Genomic DNA, 24,245 nt, shown 5'->3' on the forward strand with positions numbered 1-24,245 from the left:
AGATTGAACTCAGTGATTCTAATTATGAAAATTATGAAAAATCAAATTATGAGAAAAAAGTTTATTTAGCAAAACAAAAATCAAAAACTACCTTGAGATTTCATCAGTTATTAAGGACACAAATAATACGAAGTATTGGTGAGAATATGGGGGGAAAGGTCCATTTACACATTGTTGGTGGTTCTGCTTATTAGTGCACTTCTCTGGAAAGTGGAAATTGCTCAAAAGTCTAAGAATGGAACCACCAGAAGACCCAGCTGTCCCACTTTGGGTATATATGCAAAGGATTAAAATCTGCATATTACAGTGAAGCAGTCACATCAATGTTTATTTTTAGCAGTGAAATTTATAAAAAACAAATTATGAAATCAACCTAGGTGCTTTTCAACAACTGAGGATAAAGAAAATGTATTATATGTACACAACAAAAATATTACTCAGCTATAAAGAAAATGAAGTTATGGAATTTGTATAATTTAAAAAATCAGTGTAATTGATGGAGAGGATTTTGAGGTAAAGGAGTTGGGATTGGACTAGGAAGAACAGTGGAGAGAATCCAACCTAACTTTTCTATGTACATGTCTACATACACTATAGTAAATCCTTCAATCCATAGAGATTACCTAAAAAACAAAACAAAACACAACTAAGCAAATAGCAGAAAGACCAGTAGAATAGAGAGAAGGGGAAAGGGTGAGGAAAGAGGGAAGGAGAACTAGAGATTGAATTAGAAAAATAATGTTTCATCTTTTATAATATCAAATGAATCCTAAAATTAGATATAACTAAAAAGAACTAATAAAATGATAAAAAACCACATTGATCTGAACTCAAGCATTAGGTTGTCCATGTTAACAAAGCTATTAAAATAGCAAATGATATTTTACCTAAATGATATGTGTTAACCAATTTTATAGTCTCAAAAAATTTTAACATGAGTTGAAATTAATCTCTAGAACTCACTTAACTGTAATAATACTCTTATCATGTCAAGAAATTTGTAACCTTTGTCATACGATTTCTTTAGAATTTTATTAGATTCTTTATTCTTTTTTGGGGAGAGGTTATTAGGGGTTGAACTCAGGGGCACTTGATTTCTGAGCCCCACCCCTAGCCCTATTTTGTATTTTAATTAGAGATAGGGTCTCTTTAAATTGCTTTGCACCTTGCTTTTGCTGAGACTGGCTTTGAACTGACAATTCTCCTGCCTCAGGCTCCTGAGCTGCTGGGACTTACAGACTTGGGTCATTGTGCCAGGCTTAGATTCTTTATTCTTTAATAACTTATTTTACAAGTAGATCTTTGAGTTGAATTCTGCAGAAAGCTTTGTTTTGATACAGTACAATTCATGTACTTCAAATCTCATTATACTGAAATTTGTTCAGAATTATTTTCTTTTTCTAGTATAATAATGATAACTTTTTTTTTTTCTTCTTTCTTTCTTTTTTTTAGGTACAGAAGCTGTCCAGGAATGAAGTGCTTATGGTAAACATAGGATCCTTGTCTACGGGAGGAAGAGTTAGTGCAGTTAAGGCTGATTTGGGTAAAATTGTTCTCACTAATCCTGTGTGCACAGAAGTAGGAGAAAAAATTGCCCTTAGCCGAAGAGTTGAGAAACACTGGCGGTAAGTCTGTGAATTTGCAACTGTTCAGTTGCAAAAAATCAGCATATTTTCTTGTGGGACTTTGTTTTTGATAATGTTCACACACACACGTTTCTGATGTTATTGAGCAGTTCTTATGACTTAACTTTTAGCTACATATTTGGATATGTACTATGTCAATCTTTTAAACCATTTTTAATTATTCATTGATAATAATTTTATTTATATTATTGTGTATTCCATCTTTGTCATCTATTTTTAGAAATATTTTAAAATTTTTCAGAAGTGCAAATCTGTTATTAAACAATCACTTTACTTTCCCCATCTGGCAACCCGATTGTCGGTATATTAATTTGAGCATACTGATTACTTCCTATAAGTCATGTAGCATATATGGTGTGTATATATATGTGTATGTGTGTATGTGTGTGTGAAAATATATATATTTAATATTTTTTAGTTGTGAATGGACATAATACCTTTATTTTATTTTTATATGGTTCTGAGAATCGAATCCAGTGCTTTCTATAAGCAGGGCAAGCACTATACCAATGAGCTACAACCCCAGCCCAGTATTTATATTTTAATGGTTGGCTTATTTCTTTTAGAATAGTGTCCTCAAGGTTAACCCATGCTGTAGCATAGGTCAGGATTTCTTTCCTTTTCAAAGTTGAATAATAATTTATTATTGTATATATTTTGCCTATTTATTTATGTGTCAACAAACACTACATATGCTTCCTTTTAAGGCTATTGTAAATTGTACTGCTATAAATGTATTGTATAAATATTTCTTCCAAGATTATGCTCTAAGTTCTTCTGCTATTCATCTAGGAGTGGAATTGCTAAGTTTTAATTCTGTTTTTAATTTTTTAAAGAACTATATACCATTTTTAATAGAAGTTGCCTATAAGTTTTGGTATTTGGTATTGTTTTAATTTTTCTCTTGTCTCATAATTTTTGTTAATTCCTTTTTTCATCCATTTTTTAAGAAGTTATTTTTTTATGTATTTGTGAGTTTTCTAGTTACCCTCTCTGTTGAATTGTTTTGTTACAATGTAATACAAAATAGAATTGGAAATTTATCTAATTTTGATAATTTTAAATTTATTAAGACCTGATTTTTGACCTTATACATGGTCTATATGAAGTGTTTCATAAGTATGCTGTAATCCAGTTGGGTGTTTAATAAGCCTATTAGGTCTATTGGTCTAATGTTGTTTGGGTTTTCTCTTTTCTTAGTTATCTGATTGTTCTGTTCATTTTGAAAGTTAGTTGTGGAAGTCTCTGACAGTATCCCATCATATATTTAAGAACTGTGATGTTTGGTTATTTGCTGCATATTATGTTTGTAATTGTTTTGTTTTTCTGATAAATTAACGCTTTGTAATTAGATAAAGTCCATCTCTGATGTTTGCAAATAGTTTTGTGTTTTAAAAGTCTGTTTTGTTACCAATGTTTTTTCTGGATATGCCCATTTCTAATCTTTCCATTTTAACCATAATCTGTGTGTTTTTAGATCTAAAGTGAGTCTTTCATTAAAAAAAGTATAAATTTCTGTTTTTTAATCCATTCACACAGTTCTTTTGAGTGTTTTAATACAGAGATTTTAAGTGTTTTACTACAAAGAAATTTTAAAAGTACTAAAATATTGTAAAATATTTTCCAGCTTTTTTCTCATTTTTCTTTTTCTCATTTTTAATTTCGTTGTCTTTTTATTGTTAATCCTTTTGATATATTTACATTCCCTTGTGGATATGTACCAGTATGATCCCAAAACCCTAGTGTTTACTGATAGCTTTAATTTTAAATCTTTTATACAGTAATCTATTAACATAAATTTATAATTATACTTTGGATTTTCAAACCCTGAAAACAATTTTTAAAAACCAAGCTCTTAATTTTATTGGCTTTTATACTACATAAAAGTTCTTTATTAGAGAACTCATATTTCATATGACTTCAAGTTATCCTGATGTCTTTTGTTTGAAGGACTCCCATTAAGCATTTTTTGAAAGACAGGTCTAGTGTTTAATGAATTTTCTTCTGTTTTTATCTGGGAAATATTTAATCTCTTCATTTTTGAATGTCAACTTTATCAGATATGGAATTCTTAGTTTTCTTTTAATACATATCATATACTATTACTTCTGGTTTATTCTGAGAAATACACTGATAATCTTATTTAGGATCACTTTTAGATGATGAATTGTATTTTTCTTATTGTTTTCAATATGTTGTTTATTAATACAGGCAGTGATAATCATTTGTTTTGATCTGGATCTGAGTCTTTCATGTAGAATTCTTTGACCTTTTTTAATTTGTATGCCCATGTCTTTATGTTTGGTGAATTTGAAAACATTTTTTATTCAAATGAGTTCTACTCTTTTTTTTTCCATCTATGCTCTTTGATCATTTCATATCAAATGTTTCAAGTTGTTGATTCTTTCCATTGACTTTTACCATTGAGTACCTGTAGTAAATATTTCAATTTAGCCATTATATTTTTATCTGTGAATTATCTTCTAGTTCTTCATAATGTCTGTCTTTTTATATTAACATTTTATTACATATTGTTTTCTAGTTTATTTTGTGTTTGGTTACATGTGATGCCTGTGTTCTTTGGGTTTTGTTTTTGGAGATGTATTGTATTCATTGGAATGGGTTTTCCTTGAGATGTTTATAAAGTGGGCATTTGAAAAATCAACTGTCTTTGCTAATCTTCATAGACTGTATGCCTGGAATGACCTTCATTAATCATACCAAAAAGAAGACTAAAGGTCTTTTTAGACATCGTTTTTCTTGGGCTTGTATGTATGCTTTTTCCCAATTAATTTTACCACATATGTGGCAACTTTTTAAAAATTTTGATAGTGGTGCTAGGGATACAAAACAGGGCTATTGCATCCTGGGTGAATGTTCTACCACTGAGATATTAATTTCAGCCAGTCCTCTTGTGGCTGGCTTTTTATTTTTTATTTTTTATTTTGATACAGAGATCTCCTTATATTACTAAGGGTGACCATGACCTTGTCCTGTCCCAGCTTCCCAAGTAGTTGGAATGCAGGCATGTACCACATACCCAGCTATATGTCCCTTTTTAAATATTTTTATTTTCCACCAGAGTCTGACCTTGCTGCTGCTTTGGATTTAGCTGTTGTAGTAGATTTCTGTTTCTGTAATCTTTACCTCTAGGCCTAGAATCTTTGAAGTTTGACTCTTTTTCTTCCATCCTATGAAAGGTTTTAGGAATTCATTGACTTTCATTGCTCAGAATTGTTTCTGGGAAGTAGTTGGGCAAAGGTGAACAAAATGCCATGAAATTTCCTATTTTTGGTGTATTTTTTCCTTAGCTTATCATTTACTTCTTACTAGAGATCTTTATAGATTTCCCACAGATCCACTTTAGTCATTATACTATTGCTTATTTGGTGTTTCTACTAGGGAAACCAGGTCCTTTAGTCTTCAAGTCTCCGAGTTCTGACTTTCTTCTTAGTTTTTAGAATTATAGCTTTTAACTGATACCTGGTTTTACTAAAAACAGACCAGCATGGACAAGAGCAGAGTATGGTATCAAGGATGGTAGGGTGTTCCTTTACTATTAAGAATAATCTCTTTGTGATCTACATGATCTTCTATTTCTTTATTTTTCCTTAAGATCATTAGAACCTTTTTAGGTGTTGTCAAAGCACTTGGCATATTTCAAGAGAAAAGAATAAATATTGATATACCTTATTAGATTGGGCTGAGGTGTTTGGTGTATTTCTGTGGTTCCCTAAGGAGACTTCCAGAATTTTTCTTTGCTACTCTGAATCGGTGGGTATATTGTTTTAGGCATAAATGTTGTAGAAACTTGCTGTTCTCCTTTTTTATGCTCACAGGACCCATCTGTAATGCTCTAAGAACCTAAGGAGATAGGGGGAATATTTCTTTTCCAAGAAGATTTTGTAAGTGCAAGTTTAAATTTAGAATTAGACAAAAAGAAAAAACAAAAAACAGTTATGTCACGATTAGATGGTAATGCTAATAGGATCGATTTAAGATTTATGATTTCTTTTATTTTCATTTTGCAGTTTAATTGGTTGGGGTCAAATAAGAAGAGGAGTGACCATCAAGCCAACAATACATGATGAATGAAGAATAACAGTTATTATTTAACTGTTTAACATATTATTTATGTTTTGATGAAACCAGAATTTTCTAAACAACCTAGGGGTACATTTTAAAGCAAAAACTAGGAAATTTATTTCACATCTCATTACTTTAGAAGCTGTCAGGTTATTTTCATTTTTGTTAGGAAATCTTAATATATGCCACTTAAATAGCAGGGTCTCTAATAAAATATAAAAATTGGCATGTAAATGGACTTAATCTATATTTTAGTAGAAGTTGATTACTGCCAATCATTTTCAGATTTATATGTCAATGCAGCTTTGAAATGAAATTGGGTAGTACAGCCAGGTTTTGCTGTGTCACATGTGAGTAAATTTGCTTGAAATAAAGTTTTTCTTCTTAATTTCTCATGATTCATGTTTGAGTATTGCCAGGATTCAAGGACCAGTAGAAATTTAAAAAGATGTGTTCTTGAACACTGGCTCTATTTTTACCTCCATAAGAGTGGCTTATGAGCCTGATATCTGATTTACATTGGCCAAGCTTTCTGGAAGTCTGCTTTCAGGGAGCTGATGACAGCTTTATTCATCTTGTTTCTTGATGCCCTCAATTTTTTTCTTTTTTATTACTACTAATCCCCAACAGTTCTTCCCTGTTGGAAATACTATTACACAAAATACTTCTAAATAAGTTCATGTTTAACCTTAGTATAATGTCATAATCTTATTAAATTGATATGCTTAGAATGTTTCTGCTAGCAATAAGGAAGTAGGGTTTTTTGGTTTTTTTTTTTTCCACATAACCATTTAAAATTAATGAAATTGGGGGAAAAAGCCATTAGAAGGCAAAATATTGATATTTTTAAATAAGCAGTATTACAAGTGCTTTGTTAATTCCATTTTTAAACCTAAAAATTCATTGGTTATCCAACTAGTCAGTAATAACTGTTTAGAAAACTTGTGCTTGTGATATTATAGATTTAATGGGTTATAGGAATATTTTATAATATTGATTATATTGTGAAAAATCTTAAGGATGACAGACAAATGCATTCAGACCTTTGATTTCAGAGGCTTCACGGCCACAAGAGTTCTTCTATAAAATTCATAGTAAGAATTCTTTTCTTTTAATATGAACATGGTGGTGCAAGACTATCCCAGAAACTCAGTAGGCTGTAACAGAATGATCCCAAGTTTGAGATTGTTGTCTCAAAATAAAAAAATAAAATAAAAAAGGGCTGGAACATACATAGCTCAGTGGTGGAAGGCCTCTGGTTTCAGTTTTCTGTACTAACACAAACACACACAGAAAATGCTTATAATTGGATCACTTTATGTACACTTATATCAAAGCCTCATTTTACACCACAAATACTATTTTCACTTATTAATTATACTTTAATAAAAAAAACTCATGTAATCCATTCTGTCCCAGAAAATACTCTCTCTGCTCTTAAGTAAAGTGAATACTTATTTTTTATGGTTGGCACGATTTTGAGTTACTTATGTATAGTGATTTGTCTAAAAGACCCAGCAGGTTTATTTCCTACATTTTACGTTGAAGAAATTGAAGCCAAATTAGATAGGAAGTTTGCCTCACCTCATTAGTAAGAAAACTATTGTTCAAACCTCAGCAATCACCTTCAACCATAAAGTTAACATTTTTCCAGTGTTGGCTGTATTGGTTTATATCTAAATAGTGAGTTTTGTACTTCTTAAAAGCTTTTCATTCCTTTTTTTCTGTGGTTTTTATTATTGGGAGTATTCCTTTATGACGGGGGTGTGGTGTTGTTTTTTCTTTGGTGGGGGGTATCTTAGTCTTTACATATGTTGAGGCTGTAAAAATAAATTGACAAAATATGTCTTTATGAAATAAATATCCAATATTAATGTTTTGGGTTACTATTAGCTTACTGCTGTGAATGTATCTACACTAGCACAATTTTAGTTAGCATTTCCCTGGCACATATGTATATTTTTTTCATTCTTTGGCCTTTTTACAGTCAGTTTTACATACCATCTATTATATCATTTCAGGCTTCTATTTCTGCAGAAGATAAGAGAAAATATACATTCATATGTGCCTGTAATATAATGGATAAAAGAGTATTTTATGAAGTTTTGTTGTAGCATAACAGGGGAGTAGCCTGTGATGTATTATTGGTTCTTTGCCAGCAATATGCCTACAGATTTGCTACCACATTTTATACTATATTTTACGTAGTACTTGGACTACAATAAAATCATTTTTCCCCAGTATATTAATTACTTAATTTTTACTTGTTCTTTTTAGATTACAGTAAACTGGAGACGAACAGGTAGAGCCTTTAAAAATATTCTTTCCTCTATATCTAATAACAATTGGTTTTTATATAGAACTTAATTCTGGAGTTTGTTATATAGCTCAGTGTTAGAGTGCCCTAGTTTCTATCGCCAGTACTGGAACAGCAGCAACAAAAATATAAAAACTCATAGAATTGAAGTTTATGGGGTACTAGAGAATAAAATTATTCTCTGATTTACTTATGACTAGATAGCATTCCAAGTCTTAAGGAATGATGTTGTTTGGAAGGAAGAGATTTTAAAATATGGGCATATTTTTAAATATATTTATTCCTTTTGCAAATGTGAAAACTTGCTTTGGAATATAATTCCTCTTTTGTCATTAGTGACCAGCTTCTGGTGTAGGAATAACCAGTGTTTAAGGCTGAGGTGGAAGGAAGCAAGGCAGCTGAAGCTAAAAGGTAACTGACTGAATTTTAACTCAGAAGTAAAAAATAAAAAACAGGTAAAGAATGTCACTGTTGATAATATTGGCAGTAGTAAAGAATTATTTGAATTCTTAGTATGTAAGATAATATTTTACTAAATAAGACCATTTCATTTTGTGTTTAAATGTTAATAAATACATAAATTTCAAATACTACAGATTTTTTTTATCTGGGAGGTGTAACTGCAGAGATGCGAAGTATTTAACCTTCCTCTGTCCATATTAAGTAATTAAGATATTTAAAAAATGCTTGTTATATTCTCTGTGTACCTAAAGTCTAGTTAACTCTTCTGTTCTTTAAAAAAAAAAAAAAAAAAAAAAAAAACTTATCTACAGCATGGCTGTTTCCATACCTGTGGTTTGTAAAAATATATTAATTATTCTTAAGTTGTCCAAAGGTTGGAATCTTATAAACATCTTCTTCCTAAAAATGTACCTTTGTAAATGGAAGACTGAATCTACATGTAGTATTTGAATTATAGTTTACCCCCGGATCTTCAAAGAATTGGTTCTGGTAAACACACCCTTGCCATACTCATATGCAGCAAAATCTGAGAATGTTCACTTTTATGATACACCATATGGTTTCCATATAGCCAGTGTATCCCCATCTATATATTTTTAAATCATCTCTTGTTTACTACTACAATGTGAATGCATTTGTAAATAGTCATTTTTGTTGTGTTTAGGGAATAATGAACATAATAAAATTGTGTTTGGTATGTTTGCAACTTTTTTTTTTTTAAGTATCTTCAATCTGTTGGTTGGTTCAGTTTGGATGCAGAAACCAAATATACAAGTCTATCCTTTCATTAACAAGGTGGCACATGCCTGTAATTCTAGTCATCCAGGAGACATGGGCATAAGTTCAAAGACATCTTCAGCAATTTAGCAAGACCGTATCTTAAAAAGTTAAAAGGATTGAAGATGTAGCTCAGTGGTTAAGTGCCCCTGGGTTTGAAAAAGTAAACCCAAAACAACTAGAATACAGAAAGTTAAATATTGGAAGAAGGATCAGTAATCTTGTTGGTAAATTTAAAAAAAAATTATTGGCTGAATTTAGATTGTTTGCTTTTTGCTATTTTGAGTTTTTAATATACCATGATGTATTAAAAATTAATTTTAATTGAGTCTATTAATGTTAATCTAGTGTTTCATTCCTGGAATAAACCTTAGTGTATATTGTTTTGAGTATCTTATTTTTGAAATATTAGTCTATAGTTTGCCATTTTTATCATCTTAGTTTATTTTTGTATGAGAATTACACTGACTTGGTAATTAATATGAATTGAGTCATACTTTCCTTTTCAATATTTTGAATGAGCTTGTAGAATATAGTATTATTTCATTCAAGAAGGTATTAACTAAGCCTGGTAATTTGTGTTTATTCTTCCTTCTTTCTTTCCTTCCTAGCTCTCTCCATCATTTTCTGTTCTTTTTTGGAAATGTTTGAATTTGTTTAGTATCTTCCAAAAATGTGTCTATTTCATGAAAAATTGTGAATTACTTGGTATAATTGTTTATTTTATTCTTTCACTCTCCCTTTGATGTTATTGACTGTCATCATTTCATTATTGACCTAATTTTAATAATTTGCATTTTCTTTTAATGACCTAATATTTCATTGAATGGACATACTACTTGTTTATTCACTCGTTGAAGGAAATTCGGATTGTTTTTACTTTTTAAAAAAACAAATTGCCTGGGCATATGGTAAGTACTTTTAATTGTTTGAAGAATTACCAGACTTTTCAAAGCAAGTATACTATGTTACACTCCTTAAGTGTACTATTTATACTCCAGAAGTTTTGAGAACACTGATTTCTTTTTGCGTTTTTTAGCATTTTTTATTACTTTCATCCTGGTTGCTTTGTGGGTGTGAAGTTATAAACCCATTGTGATTCTGATTGTATTTTCTTGATTAACAGTAATGTCATGGAGTTTTTTGTTTGTGCAATACACTGCATATTTAATTTGCCTTTTGGTTATTAGTATGTTTTCTTTGGAAAAACTGCTATTCCATTGCCTATATAAAATGTGTTTAGTATTGAATTAGAAGATATCATTTGATAGTCTTTTGCACATGTTTTGATTTGCAAATGTCTTTTCCCATTCTGTGATTTGGTTTCATTTTCTTGATAGTTTTCTTCAAAATACAATGTTTTTTATTTGGATATGTTTGATTTACCTATTTTTGTTTTTGTTCATTATTATTTTGTTGATTATTTGCAGTAATATATAAGACTTCTTTACAAATGCATAGTCATGAGTATTTATTCACTTTTGTTCTGTTTTCAAGATTTCCTTTGAGTCCTGGCAATTACTTATAAATTTTAAAATATTTTTGTCACGGGAATCAGGGATTATTGTGTTTAATCTGTTAGGTCAATTAGTATTGTCATTTAAAACAATGTTGCTTTCTCATCCATGAAGATAGAATATTTTCCAACTATTTAGATCTTTTTAAGATTTTTCTTAAAAAAAGACGTGTGGTGCATATGTTTTTGTACTTTTAGGAGGGTGGGATTTGGGTTGTTTCCAGTGTTTGTTTTAAGTAAAATTACTTGGTTAGTTTTGATGTTGAAATTCATCTATTGCTAATGCATAGACATGTATTTTTTATATTTTGTTTTTTTAATTGTAGTAAATTCAAGTAACAATTTGCCATCTTAACCTTTTTTTTTTTTTTTTTTTTTTTTGGTGTGTGTGTGTGTATTCTTTTTCTATTTGGAATTGAACATAGGACCTCCTGTATGTTAGGCAAGTAGTTTTTCACTGAACTACATTCCCAGATCCCATTTTAACCATTTTCAGTTGCACAGTTTAATACTTTTAAATTATTTATAATGTTATATAGCCATTACCACTATTCATGCCTATATCTCATTTCATCTAATACCCTAGATTTTTAAAATATTTACCTCTTATTCTTTCTGAACTTGTTTATTGGTTATTGTTTATGATAAGAAATTTAGTGGATTCTTTATGTTCTTCTGTATGTAAGATTTTTTTAATCGTCCAATGTATTTACATCATTCTTTCAAATCTAGATTTTTTAAAATTTCACTTTTGTCTACTTGATTATTTTTCACCTATTTGCCTAGAATTTCCAAAACAATGTTGATAGAAGTTCAAGAATATTTTTTTTCCTAATTTAATATTAGAAGGGAAGTGTCCAGTCTTTTGCCATTACATATTAATAGAGTTTTTCTTTATTGTTGTATATTTTTAATCATGAATGGGTGTTAGTTTTTGACTGTATTTCTACTTCCATTTACATGAATATGTGGCTTTTGATTTTTATTATATTCTTCAGATGTACATTAATTAATTTGGGATTTACTATTTTGTTGGTTATTTCACAACAAAATTCCTCATAAGTGTATTTTCTTAAAGCAAAAAAATTCAGGTTTAAGGTGTCAGATTTTTCATAAGGTTTCTTGATTTGCAGATAGCTATCTTGCTGTGTTAGCAGGTCTTTTTCTGTGTGGGCGCATTCCTGTTTTTTCTTTGTAAGGACACTGATTGGATAAAGGAATGCTTAATAGCTTTTTAACTTAAATATTTAAAGGACAGTCATTCAAAGATGGGCCTGTTGATAGAGGGGGTTGTAGGCAAAGGCTTCCACAAATAAATCAGGGGAAGTGAACGCAGTTAAGCTTAGTCTTTTATCCCGCTAGGTCTGTATAATGCTTTTTTAAAAATGATACTAGATTCCAATTGCTAGTATTTTAGATTCATATTCATAAGAGTTACTTGTAATTTCGAGACAGGGTCTTCCTTATCCTAACTGGCTTCAGATATGATAATTTTCCTGCCTCGGTCTTCTCAATTGGTAGGCTCCTCTGAATTTATGTTAATAAGTTGGTTGGGACTTCTAGAGAGTCATTAGATGGGGTTAGTTACCAAAGGACCAAGTAATTAGAGTGCTAGTATTTTCACCCCCTCGTTGACCTTTGGGATTAGAAGAATAGAATTTGAGCTCTATAAAAACTCTTAAAAAATGGAACCTTGAAAGCTTCCAGTTTTGTAAAGATTGCTGGATTTTCTTGGAAAACTTCCAGGAGGACTGCCTGGGAAAGCAAAATGCCCAGAAACAAGAATGAAAACCCTGTGCCAATCCCAGGCCTGCAATACTTTATCTTATGAGTCTCCTTCATTTGGCTGCCCTGTAGTTGTATTTTTCAGTAAATCAGCAAAGCTGTTTATTTTCTTGGGTTGTGTTATGACTGTTCTAGCAAATGACTGGATTTGAGGAGTAGTAGAAAACCAATTTATGGCCAGTCTGTTAGTCTACAGTGGTCCTGGGTTTAAAACTGGTGTCTTAAGTGGGCATATGTAAGTCTGTGGAGTGTGACAATGGTAAACTTAAATTGAATTTTTGAACATCATTTGGTGTCCAGAGAATTGAATACTTGTTTATTGGTTTTGGAAAACACCCCACTAGGTATATTTAGGAATATTTAAATGTCCTATTTTTTTCTTAAGCTTATTATAATAATTATGGCTTTGTGGAACTTGTCTATTTTATTTAGTTTTCTCACTTGTAATTTTCATAAAGTTTGTAGTAATGCATTGCTATCTTCTTTAATCAGCCCTTTTCCATTATTTTGGCAGGTACTTACTGGTAATATCTATTAATAGTGCTACTGGAATCACTAGAGGAACTTCTATTCTTCTAGCACTTTCCTTTGTTTGGCAGAAGCTACTTCTACCACTTTGTTACTTCGTCTTCTACTCTGAGCCTTTGGCAATCTCGCCCTTAGTTTCAATAGGTTTTAAGTCCTTAGGAGGCAAACCTCTGATCTGATAGCACTTGAAGCTTTCATTATTTTCCGCCAGTGGAGCTAATTAAATTTATCTCTTAATGTAAAGAAGTTTGATAGTTTGTGGTATTTGTAGAAACTCTCTTACTTTCTGTATATCCTTCATCAGTTTTTGTGGGTCCTCAATTATGCTTTACTTTTGATCTCAGTAAATGAGAAATGCCCTATACTAGCAGCGTCTATCTTACCAAAGGTTTTTCTATTAACTCTTGAAAGAATTTGCGGAAGATCTTACTACAAGCAACCAGAATAGAATCATGGACCTTATGTTGTCTGTTGACAATCAGGTGTCAGTAAACCAGTCCTGTTTTGCTATTTATTCAGTGGATCCATAATCATTTTATGATGGTCAGGATATTCATTAAAGGCATTTTACTGCCTTTTTTAGCTTTCATGCAATTGGTTTCCTGTAACACTTGATCTTCTTTGTTTGTCCCTGAGAGAACCTCTCCTTCTTCCCCACCCTGTGTAACTTGTTGTGCAATTTTTCTCTGTCTTTATTAGGATGTGGAGCTGCTTACCTTGGCTCATGTCTTAGCTGGTGCACTTATACTGGCTTAAATTGGCTGTATCTTCACCCTTTGTGGTAGTCACCAGGAGAAGCCTATATTATATCTATGAACATTAGAATTTTTAACCTACCTAAAAAGAATATTTAGAACACTCATCTCTTATTTTCGATCTAAAAGTATTTTTTGCCTACTTTTCTTTACTGTTCTTTTACTGTTTTCTTAATTAACTTTAAAACTTTGTTGTTCAATACATACACATTTAGAGGATTGACCTCTATCATTTTTTGTTTTCTCTTTTCTCTGTTAATTTTGTTCTGAGTTCAGCTTTATCTTGTATTTACATTTTGCTTCTTTTTGTTGTTGTTGTCTGTTGTTTGCCTGATATATATGAAAACTAAAAAAGACAACCTGAATATAGCATAGTGATTACTAGAGGTTGGGAAGGTTTGGGGGAGGCAGGTAAATAAGGGAAAATTGCATGTGATCCATGCATGCTGATTGATAATGTTCTTTTTCCATCTCTGTTCTTTCTCTTATTCTCTCTATCTTTTCTGCAGAATCCATCCCTTTACTGTCAGTTTACTTATATTGATGACAGTGTTTTGTTTTTTTTATCAGTTCTTTTATTATATATTAGATTCATTTTGGAATGATTATAAAAGGATGGAATATAATTTTTTTTAAAGTTAGTCCTTATTACTTTTTGGATTAGCCCATGTCAGAGAAAACATTCAACCTTGACTTCTTGGGACTGGCTTATATAGCTTAGCATGGTAATTCTCAGTTCTATCCACTTGCTCTTGTTTTGGAAACCCATTCATGGAATAATGTACTTGGCTTCATCCTTAATACATACTGCCAATCTGTTAACTTTAACAAAATTTTATGGTTTAGCCTTACTAAGTTGCTAAGGGTGACTTTGAACTCAGGATCCTCCTGCCTCAACCTCCTTAACCACTGCGGGGATTACATGTGTGTACCATCACCCAACCTGCTTGCTCGGTTTTTGTAGCTAAAGGTTTGTTGGTTTTTATCTTTTCAAAAACTTGCTTCTAGGTCTGGGGTTGTCACTTTAGCAAGCCCTAGGTCCTGGGTTTTTGACTCAAAACCATGTAAAAATAAATAAAATAAAAGATATTGTTTCCAACTACAACTAAAAAGTAAATATTTATTTAAAAAAACTATTTCTATTGCAATAATATATTTTATTAACATAGATATGTACACACATGCACCTTCTTTGTCTCTTCTGTAAGTTTTGGTCTCTTCTGTCACATACAAAATATATAGTGTTCTTGCTCACTTTTGTTTTTTCTTAGCTTAGAATATATATTTCACGCTTTCACTTTCAGTCTGTTGGTATCTTTACTGGTCTTTTTGTTTTGTTTTTAAACTCATTTCTGCCAGGCTGTATTTTTTAATTGGAGAATTTTAGTCCATTTACATTCAGGATTATTATTGGTACGTTTTTATTGAATTTGTCATGTTCACATTTCTCTGATTGGTTTAAATATTTGTTCTTATAAATCATTGTAATTTGATATTTCACTATTTTGAGAAGATTGTTTCTTGTGTGTGTGTCAGTTCCTCTAGTACCACTAATACTGACACAGGATTTTATAATGATAGTTATCTTTTACTTTTTTTTTTTAAAGAGAGAGAAAGAGAGAATTTTTAATATTTATTTTTTTAGTTTTCGGTGGACACAACATCTTTATTTTATTTTTATGTGGTGCTGAGGATCAAACCCAGCACCCCACGCATGCCAGGTAAGCACCCTACTGCTTGAGCCACATCCCCCGTCCTATCTTTTACTTTTAATATAGAATTCCCTTTAGCTTCATTTGCAAAGCTCATCTGTTAGTGACAAATACCTTTAATGTTTCTTTGACTTAGAAAGTCAGGAGTTATTACCCATTTTTGAAAGATAGCCTTAATAGCTATAGTATTCCTGATTCGCAGTTAAAATTTCAGGAATTTGTGATTTTATTCTCTCCTGGCCTTACACAATTTCTGTTAAGATATTTATTTATTATTAACTTAATGGGAGTTTCCTTGAATGTGACTTGGCATTTTTCTCTTTGATATTTCAGAATTCTTTTTTGTCTTATACTTTTGGCAGTGTAACTGAAATATATCATAATAAAAATCATTCCTGATGTGTCTGTTTGGGACTTCCGATTACCGCACATTCATAACTTTTCCAAGAATGCAGAAATTTTCAGTTACTAATGCATTGAACAGCTTTTCTATGTTGAATGCATTTCTTTTGTGTATTCTAAAAATGCCACTAGTTGATCATTTAATGGTAACCCGAAGATTTTGAATGCCATCTTCATTCACTCATTGTTTGACTAGGTTCTTGAAAAGTCTTGTTTCTTTCTTTTTTTATTTTAAACATATTTATAAAACTAAGAATTTGCAAGTTTTAAACTACTGATCCTTAAAGGAAAATACAAAAATGAATTTGGAAATTTGAAACAAATACTGCGTCATACAAGAATAAGGCCCTGATGATCATTTTAACGGTTGATCTTTGTGCTCTGAAAAATTATTTTGGAAGGAGAACTTTGATACAATAAATATAATTCTTAAAATGAAAGTTTATATAGTATTTTCAGTTATATTATAAAAATGCACACAATAAAGATTGTCATTATGTGATTTCTTGACTCTACTTGCATTTAACCCTTGCTCTTGAACAGCTTTCTTTGCTTTTACCATATCGACGAGCTCCTTATTCGTTTCATGCAGTCCTTCTTTGTCCTGCCAGGAACTGCTTCTGCTGTTTTTTCCCATCTTTTAGGTGTATTGACTGGGTATGTTTTTCAAAGCTTCTTCCAAAAGCTTCTGTTCTTCTGCTGTCCAAGGGTTGAAATCTGTGCAGGGAACTTCAAATCGTTCTGAAGGTGTTGCATTATCTGCTTGAGGTACCACTCCATGTTCTTTTTTAAATTTATTAAAAACTTTTTTTGTTTATGTCACTTTTTTGATGAGGGTCAAGTTTCCAAAGACTGTTTGCTTTGCCAGTAACATTTTTGGCATTTTTTTTTTTTTTTTTTGATGCCAGAAGAGGAATGTATGTTCATATAATTAGCAGTAACTTCCCATCTTGAATTGTTCCAGCAGGGAAGATATTCAGTTTTAATTAGCAATTACAGATCATCTTCTGACCAATTTTTACTGTTACTTCCACCTCCACCAGTTGATTTCTCTGCATTTTCCGATGCTTGTTGAATACAAGCCTCAGCTTCCTCTTTTTCTTTCCTAATTTGTTCATTTATTTCTTCTGTTTTTCCAGAGCAGCCTTTCCTACTTCTTTTGTAGATGATGTGAGTGTTTCTTTCAAGCACTGTAAGCTTGCTACTTCAAGGCGATCACAAAGTTTTTCCACTTCTTCCATCATTTTATCCCATTCTGCCTCATCTGAAAAAGTGATTCCAGGTCTTGCATGAGTTACGAAGTTTTTGCCTCTCTTTTTTAGTAGCTTTTTTCTGGATATCTTTTTCCTTCTTTGCCCATATCACTTGCTGTCTAACTTCCTCCTATTCTTTCTCCTTAGCAAACCGAGCCACTTCTAATTCAGCTTGACTTTGTTTTTCTTTAGCTTCTTGTTCCTTCCATTTGACTTCTGCTTTTGCTTTCTTTTCTGTTTCTTTCTTGGCTTTTTATTCTTCCTTAACTTTTTTTATCCTTGGATCACAGCTATAGGCATTGTCAACTAATGTTCTTATTCTGTTCATTTCTTCTTTTTTTCTTTGTGCCCTTGTTGCTCTATTCTGCTTTTCAATCCATCTTCGCTCATCACGACATTCTGCCTTCTGTTTTTCTTTTTCATCTAATAAGAAAATTCTCTCCAAGAGTCAAAATTATACCAGAAAGAATAAAATGCATCTACATCTTCAAATGATGAATTCATATCACCAAGTTTAGGGACATTTTTTTTTTATTATTTGATCATCTGGAATTCCTTTCAAACACTGGAGAAAACACTTCAAAGAAATTATCCTTTGCTTCACTTTTAGAAGGAACTGAGTTATCAAAAGTAGGATCTACACTGTTAAATGCTTGTCTTTTCACTGGATCAGATAACATTTCCTAAGCTTTAGTTATACAAGTGAAGTAAGTAATCCCTGTCTCCTTCTTTTATTGGTTCACCCTCTGCTTTCCATTTGTGTGGGTGATGTTTTAAGACCATTGCTTTCTCTCCTCTGACCTCAATATCCATTCTCTACAGTGGAGAGCAGAACATTCTCGAGCTGCTTTGATCTGTCTCTGTGTAGCTTTGTATCTTACATGGCCAAGTCCAGGCACTGCATAATGATATTGGTTCTTCCATTCTTTTGGATCAAGTGTTTTAAGTATGGGAAACTCTTCCAATGCAATTCCTCATCTCCTGATTCCTCTGGTAACTCCTTCTTATCCTCCAGTTCCTGAAAAGAGGCAGAAGCATTTCTGGTTCTCCTCTTAATAAAAACTTCAAACCATCTTCCCATAGGTTCAACTTGACAGAGGTCAGAGCATGGGTGATGGAGGTGCCCTGACCGTTTGCGATGCTCAAAAGTCTTGATTTCAGTTTTAAATTTATGTTCTGTTTGATTAAGTCTGTTGTTGAAGTTGTCCATTGTGGCTTTATTGACTTATTTGTAAGCTCATTTCTAAGATTTCTGTTCAGTTGTTTTTTGAGATCCTGTTGTTTTTGTTTAATTTCTTATGTATTGTTATTCTGTTTTTATTCAACTCTCTGGATTTTCTTGAATCTCATTGAGCTGCTTCATAATCAATTTTGAACTTCTTTATCAGGCATTTTGTCCATTTCTTTGGAATATGTTCTAGAGGGTTACTATGTTATACTGGAGGCTTTCCTTTTTTTTTTTTTTTTGTCTTTATTATACTCCTGAATTAGCATTTTCACATTGGTGTTTCATTTATCTACCACTTATGGGGTGGCCTTCATAGTATCTTTTTCCTGAAGATGTATATGGAGATATTAGTTCAGTTTGGGCTTTTTAGTAGTTTTTTAAAAAGTTTTTTAAACTGTAATTAATGACTGAGACACAGTGCATATTATACTGGCAAAGACCCACTGTCTTTGCATGCTATTCATTGTTCAGAATTCTGGCAGCTCAGTCAGGTGTGAAGCTCTCAGCAGTGGTAATAGCTTCCCTGTCTTGATGATGCAGGTTTTTTTTCTGTTCCTGTTGATGCAAGCTTTGTTATAGCACAGACTATTGGAAGTGGTAAAAAGCCTGTGGTAGTAAGGAACTTGAAGCATCTGCCCTCAGATTAAGTACTAGTGCTGGCTTAAATGTTCCTTGGAGAGAGGTGGTGATTGGAAACACAGAATCCCTTTCTTAACCCTGTCAGCATCATGAGTTCAGATATATTAAGAAAATTGGATGAGATTTGGAATCATGGTGTTCTTCCGTATCTCTTCAGGAGCTGGAGGAGCTGGGGTTTTAGCTGGGACCAGGGTTTTCCTCCTCTGCCCTTTTAGAGGCAGTGGTTGTAGCTGGACATCTAGACCCTCTGGCATTCAATTGTATACAGGACAGCAATCGGAAATGTGGCATTCACTCAGTCCTTTCAGCAACAAATGCCTAAGTAAGGAACATGTTGGTAGCTATCTGCTGTCCCAATGTTGGCTAGTCCACGTATCACTGGCTATGCCTTTTATCTCAAAATACAAGTACCCTGATCCGACTCTCAAGGTCATGTCTTCCCTGTCATAATGTCTGTCACCTGCAGTGCAGACGCCCAATAGTACTGGGGTCAGTAGCTATGTTATGCTGAGTTCACAGGGTTGTAACTCTCTGAGCCAATATAGTAGCCAATATAGTAGACCTGAAGGGGTTTCAGACCCTAGAGCAGTATCAGTTTGGACAATAGCATACTTTCATGATAACTCTTGCCCATAACAGTCTAGGGATTTGCTAGGAAATAATATGAAATCCATTTCCAAAGTAAAGATATTGTTCCAGTTCCAGGTTACTCCTGGAAATGAGCTGCATGCCTTTGAGGAATGTGAAACTCTCCAATAATTGGCAGAATCCTCACTTGGTAGAGTTTGCAGGTATTCTTATGTTCAATCTTATAAAAAAGGGGAAACTCCTTCCCTGGCTAAGAGCCAGAGTGATAGATGATGGGGTATTTTTAGTTCTCTTTCTATGCTGTCATCCTAGTTGAGTCTTATTATAAGGTTCCAGTCTCTCTCATGCTGATTTCCAGTGCTCTTCATGGTCATTTACCTCAAAATGTATGTAAACTCCTAAAACTTTGGTTCTTCTTTGTGGAGGTAAGTGCTAGCCACCACTATTTAGATATTGTGAACCTTATCCAATTTGCAGTGTTGTATCACTTCATTCTTTTTCAATTTGTGAAGAATAACCTGCTTTTTAAATTGTTGTTTTTCTTAAACTGCTTTAAATAATATTTCTTTAACTTTGAGACACTTAACCATGTGTTTTAGTGTGGACTTCTTTAGATTTATATTATTTGAATTTGAGTTTCTTTAAAAGTTTATGATTGCATCAGATTTGGGGAAATTTTAGTCATCATTTCCTCAAATACTTTTCTCTTTCTTGTATTCTAATATCTTAACAACTTAAATATTGGATATTTTTGTTCCCTTTCATTTTTCAGTCCACTTTTTCTCAAACTATGTGATTTTTTTGGTGTGTGTGTGTGTGTGTGTGTGTGTGTGTGTGTGATCTTTAAACTTGGGTTTTATGCCAATTCTTTTATTGTCTCACTATTGTTTTGTTTTCCTATTGTATTTTTTTAGCACTAAAATTTAATTTCGTTCTATGGATACTTAGTACAAAATCTTTTATTTCTGAAGGTTTATTTCAAGTGTGCTTATACTCACTCATTGAAGAATATTTGTTATATCTACCTAAAAATCTATTAAATGCAACCTGTGTCTTAACATTAGATTTGTTGATTATTTATTAAAGTTGAATATTTTCTTTATTTTTTATGTAATTACTTTTATCTGAAATCTGGACAAGTGGGATATATGATATAGTAATATAAGATACACAGAAAATACCAGAACATTGTAAATTTTCTATTTTAGTGGTTTCCTAGTAAAACTTGATTTTTATCTGGTAAGGAATTAGTCACTGGTGCCTTCCATTGATACTGAGATGGTGAATGCCTTGTTACCACTGTTTGGGAATATAAGTCCAATCTCCATGTCTCCACTGATACCATAGTGGGAGTGCTGTGGAGTGGTGCCTTGCTACCACTCAGTCGTACTGATAAAAGTTCAGGTTTTATCAGTATAAATAAAAAGTTCAGGTTTTATCAGTATATCCTTTGATGGAATGCTGATTTATTTTCATTTGTTATTTTGTTCTTTTTTATTATATTTAGATTTATATTATTTGAATTTGAGTTTTACTATTTACTTACTTTTATTTAGCCTTCATTGACACCACAGAGAGGGAGGGCAGGACCTTTCATTACCCTTGAGTCAGCATGGAAGTTCCGCTTCTTTGGTTGCTTCTAGAGACACTGTGGAAGTAAAGGCGATAAGACAATTTGTTATTGCTGGCAGGAGCCAGCATGACACCATGATAGCAAGGAGGAGAAGTATTACATAATGTGGAATAGAAAAGTAGAAGATAAGAGAAATGTCTTGGCACAGATGGAGGGATGAAATCTGGGTTTCCAGTTAGTCTTATTAAATAAATGGGCACCTTTAGTTATTTACTAGTGTTCATTGCATTACTATCATTCAGTTCCAAGTTTCCAAGTTCATCTGCCTCTTTTCACATTTTGCAGTCTCTATATTTTTAATTATGACCATTAAACAAGTCCCCATTTCTTCTTTTCTAAGCCCCTGGTAACCATTCTTCTGTTTTTGTTTCTATAAATTTGACATCTACAGATTATTGATATAAATGAATCCATATATATATATATATATATATATATATATATATATTACAAATAGGATATACATTTTCTTTCTGTTTATTCATCAAGGGACATTTGAGTACTTCTACCTCTTGGTTATTGTGACTAGTGCTGCTGTGGACATAGGATGGAAATATCTCTGTACTCTGTCTTGGGGTATATGCATTTCTTTCTTTTTTTCTTTTTTAATTTTTTAGTTGTATTTGGACTCAATGCCCCTTTATTTATGTATTATTTATTTATTTATCTACTTATTTTTAATGTGATACTGAGGATCAAACCCAGGGCCTCACACGTGCTGGACGAGCATCTACTGCTGAGCCACAACCCCAGCCTCTCTTACTTTATTTTTTATTGCTGTAATAAAATTCTGAGGCTAAGTAATCTGTAGAGAATGGAGGTTTATTTAGCTCTTGTTTATGAAAACAGTAGGAAATTGAAAGACATGCTGCCAGAATCTGTTCAGCATGTGGTAAAGGCCTTCTTGCCATAATTGGCATGGTGGAGGGTATCATATCAAACCAGATCAAATGAGAGAAAACTTCTCTTACAACAAATTCACATAAAAATCAATTAATATATTAAGGAGAGCGGAGCCCTTAAGACATCATCTTCCAAAGGTCCTGCCTCCAAATACCATTAACGTATGACCTTGGAAATTGAGATTTCAACACATGTATTCTGAGAGACAAATGTTTGGACCATAGTAGTATCCAAAAATAGGATTATTAAATTTTATCATTTGATAATTCTACTTTTAGGAGTCATTTTTTTCATATGAAAGTTTGAAGTGTTGAAATTGGTTGAATATTCATAATGTATTTTAGATATGGGACTCAAGTCTAGATATGAAATTTATTTTATACACACACACAGCCTAAAACTAATTTTATACATTATTTTTAGTCCATCATTGTGATTTTGACACTTCATGGGTGGTGCATTGTAGGATTTTACACTTAAAGTTTCATGTCTGTGTTGAAAAATTTTAGATTTTAAGTTTCTGATTTTTACATTAAGGATGCGTAGACTGCATTACAGAGTTAATATTAATTTTTCAGCCCATAAGCACAGGATGGCTTCCCATTTATATAGGTTTTAAATTTTTTTTGAACAAAAAAATTTTAGGGCGTATTTTTAATTTTTCTTTTAGTACTGGATTGAATTTATAAGCTATGCCATTGAGCTTTTAAGATTTTTTTTTTTAAATAACTATAAGGAAAAGTTTTCTCTTTGTTCCTATTTCACTACAAGTTTTTATTAGGAATGAATGTTAAATTGAGAAAATCATAAACTTTTTTCTTTAATCTACTTATATATCTTAATTTTTTTGAAGTTAATTTTATGTTCATAATTCTAATTGTTGTTCTGTTATTTTGTTTAAATTTATGATTTTGTCATAGTTATAAATGACAGTTTCTATTTTTTTAATTTTTTTTTTATTTTTACCATATGAATGGTAGGGCTAGTTCTCACATTAAGGACAACAGCACTTTGAATGAATTGGTTAGCATACTCAATTTTAAATTAAAGGTGCTATTTTCTTGATTTTTTTTTCCTTTTTAGTTATAGATGGACACAATACCCTTTTTGTATTTATTTATTTTTATGTGGTAGTGAGGATCAAATCCACACATGCAAGGCAAGCACTCTACCACCATGTCACAACCCCAGCCTAGCCTTTTGATTTTTTAATTTCTCATATTTCTGCTTGATTCTACTTAATAAGTTTACTTTGTCTCAATTTTTATAATGGCCAATTTTGAATATAAAAACATAAAGAAATTTAAAATATTCACTGTGGGTTTTTGAATCTGTGTCATCTTTGTTTTGTTTTCCTGTATTTCTTATATGAGTCCTACTAATATTTGAAGTGAAAGCAGTTAGTCTACTTTGTATATTCTTTTTAAATAGTACCTTTTAATTTCTTTAATTGTATTTAGTTTTCATTATTTTATGCCTCCCTACAGTTTTATTTATTTACTCATGAGAGAAGACTTGACTGTTGCTTAGGCTGACCAGGAACTTGAGGACTAAGGTGATCCTTATGCTTCAGCTTTCTAAATGGCTGAGACATGTGTCACTGCACCTGGCCTAATCCTTAATATTTATTTATTTTTTCTTGTAACGATAAATGAATGTGCTCCTGGAATGAGATTCAAACTATAGGCAGGTTGAACATGGATGGAGGATATATTTCACTAGGAGCATGCTTTAGGGTACTAAGTCTTGTCCCTTTGTCTCTTCCTCTGTTTCCCTGGTGCCATGAATTGAGCAGTTTTTTCCCTACCATTATCTGCCTCATCTCATGCCCAGAGCAAATGAGCCAGTTAAGAATAAACTTTAATAAACTTCCAAAATGAAGCCAGAATAAGTCTTTCCTCTTCTAAATTATTTTTGTTAGGTACTTGTCACACCTACAAAAATTTGATGCATAACAAGAAACAAGTATGCCTCGTTCACCAAAAAAAAAAAAAAAAAAAAAAAGTTTGTTTCTA

The 24,245-nt window shown here is 32.0% G+C and overlaps 1 protein-coding gene and 1 pseudogene across 4 annotated transcripts in view; one reads left to right on the forward strand and one right to left on the reverse strand.

Annotated features, from left to right (window-relative positions):
- Positions 1-24,245, forward strand: part of LOC107144218 (zinc finger protein Y-linked) — a 65,460-nt gene that overhangs the window by 899 nt on the left and 40,316 nt on the right. For all 4 annotated transcript variants that reach the window (XM_048796428.1, XM_048796431.1, XM_048796425.1 and 1 more), the window contains exon 2: positions 1,453-8,460. The gene's annotated coding sequence lies outside the window, so the exon portion shown is untranslated. The remainder of the gene's footprint in view (positions 1-1,452; positions 8,461-24,245) is intronic.
- On the reverse strand, positions 16,284-18,013 carry LOC107144119 (annotated as a pseudogene).

This window comes from Marmota marmota, unplaced genomic scaffold (genome assembly GCF_001458135.2).
Source record: "Marmota marmota marmota unplaced genomic scaffold, marMar, whole genome shotgun sequence".
NCBI lineage: Eukaryota > Metazoa > Chordata > Mammalia > Rodentia > Sciuridae > Marmota > Marmota marmota.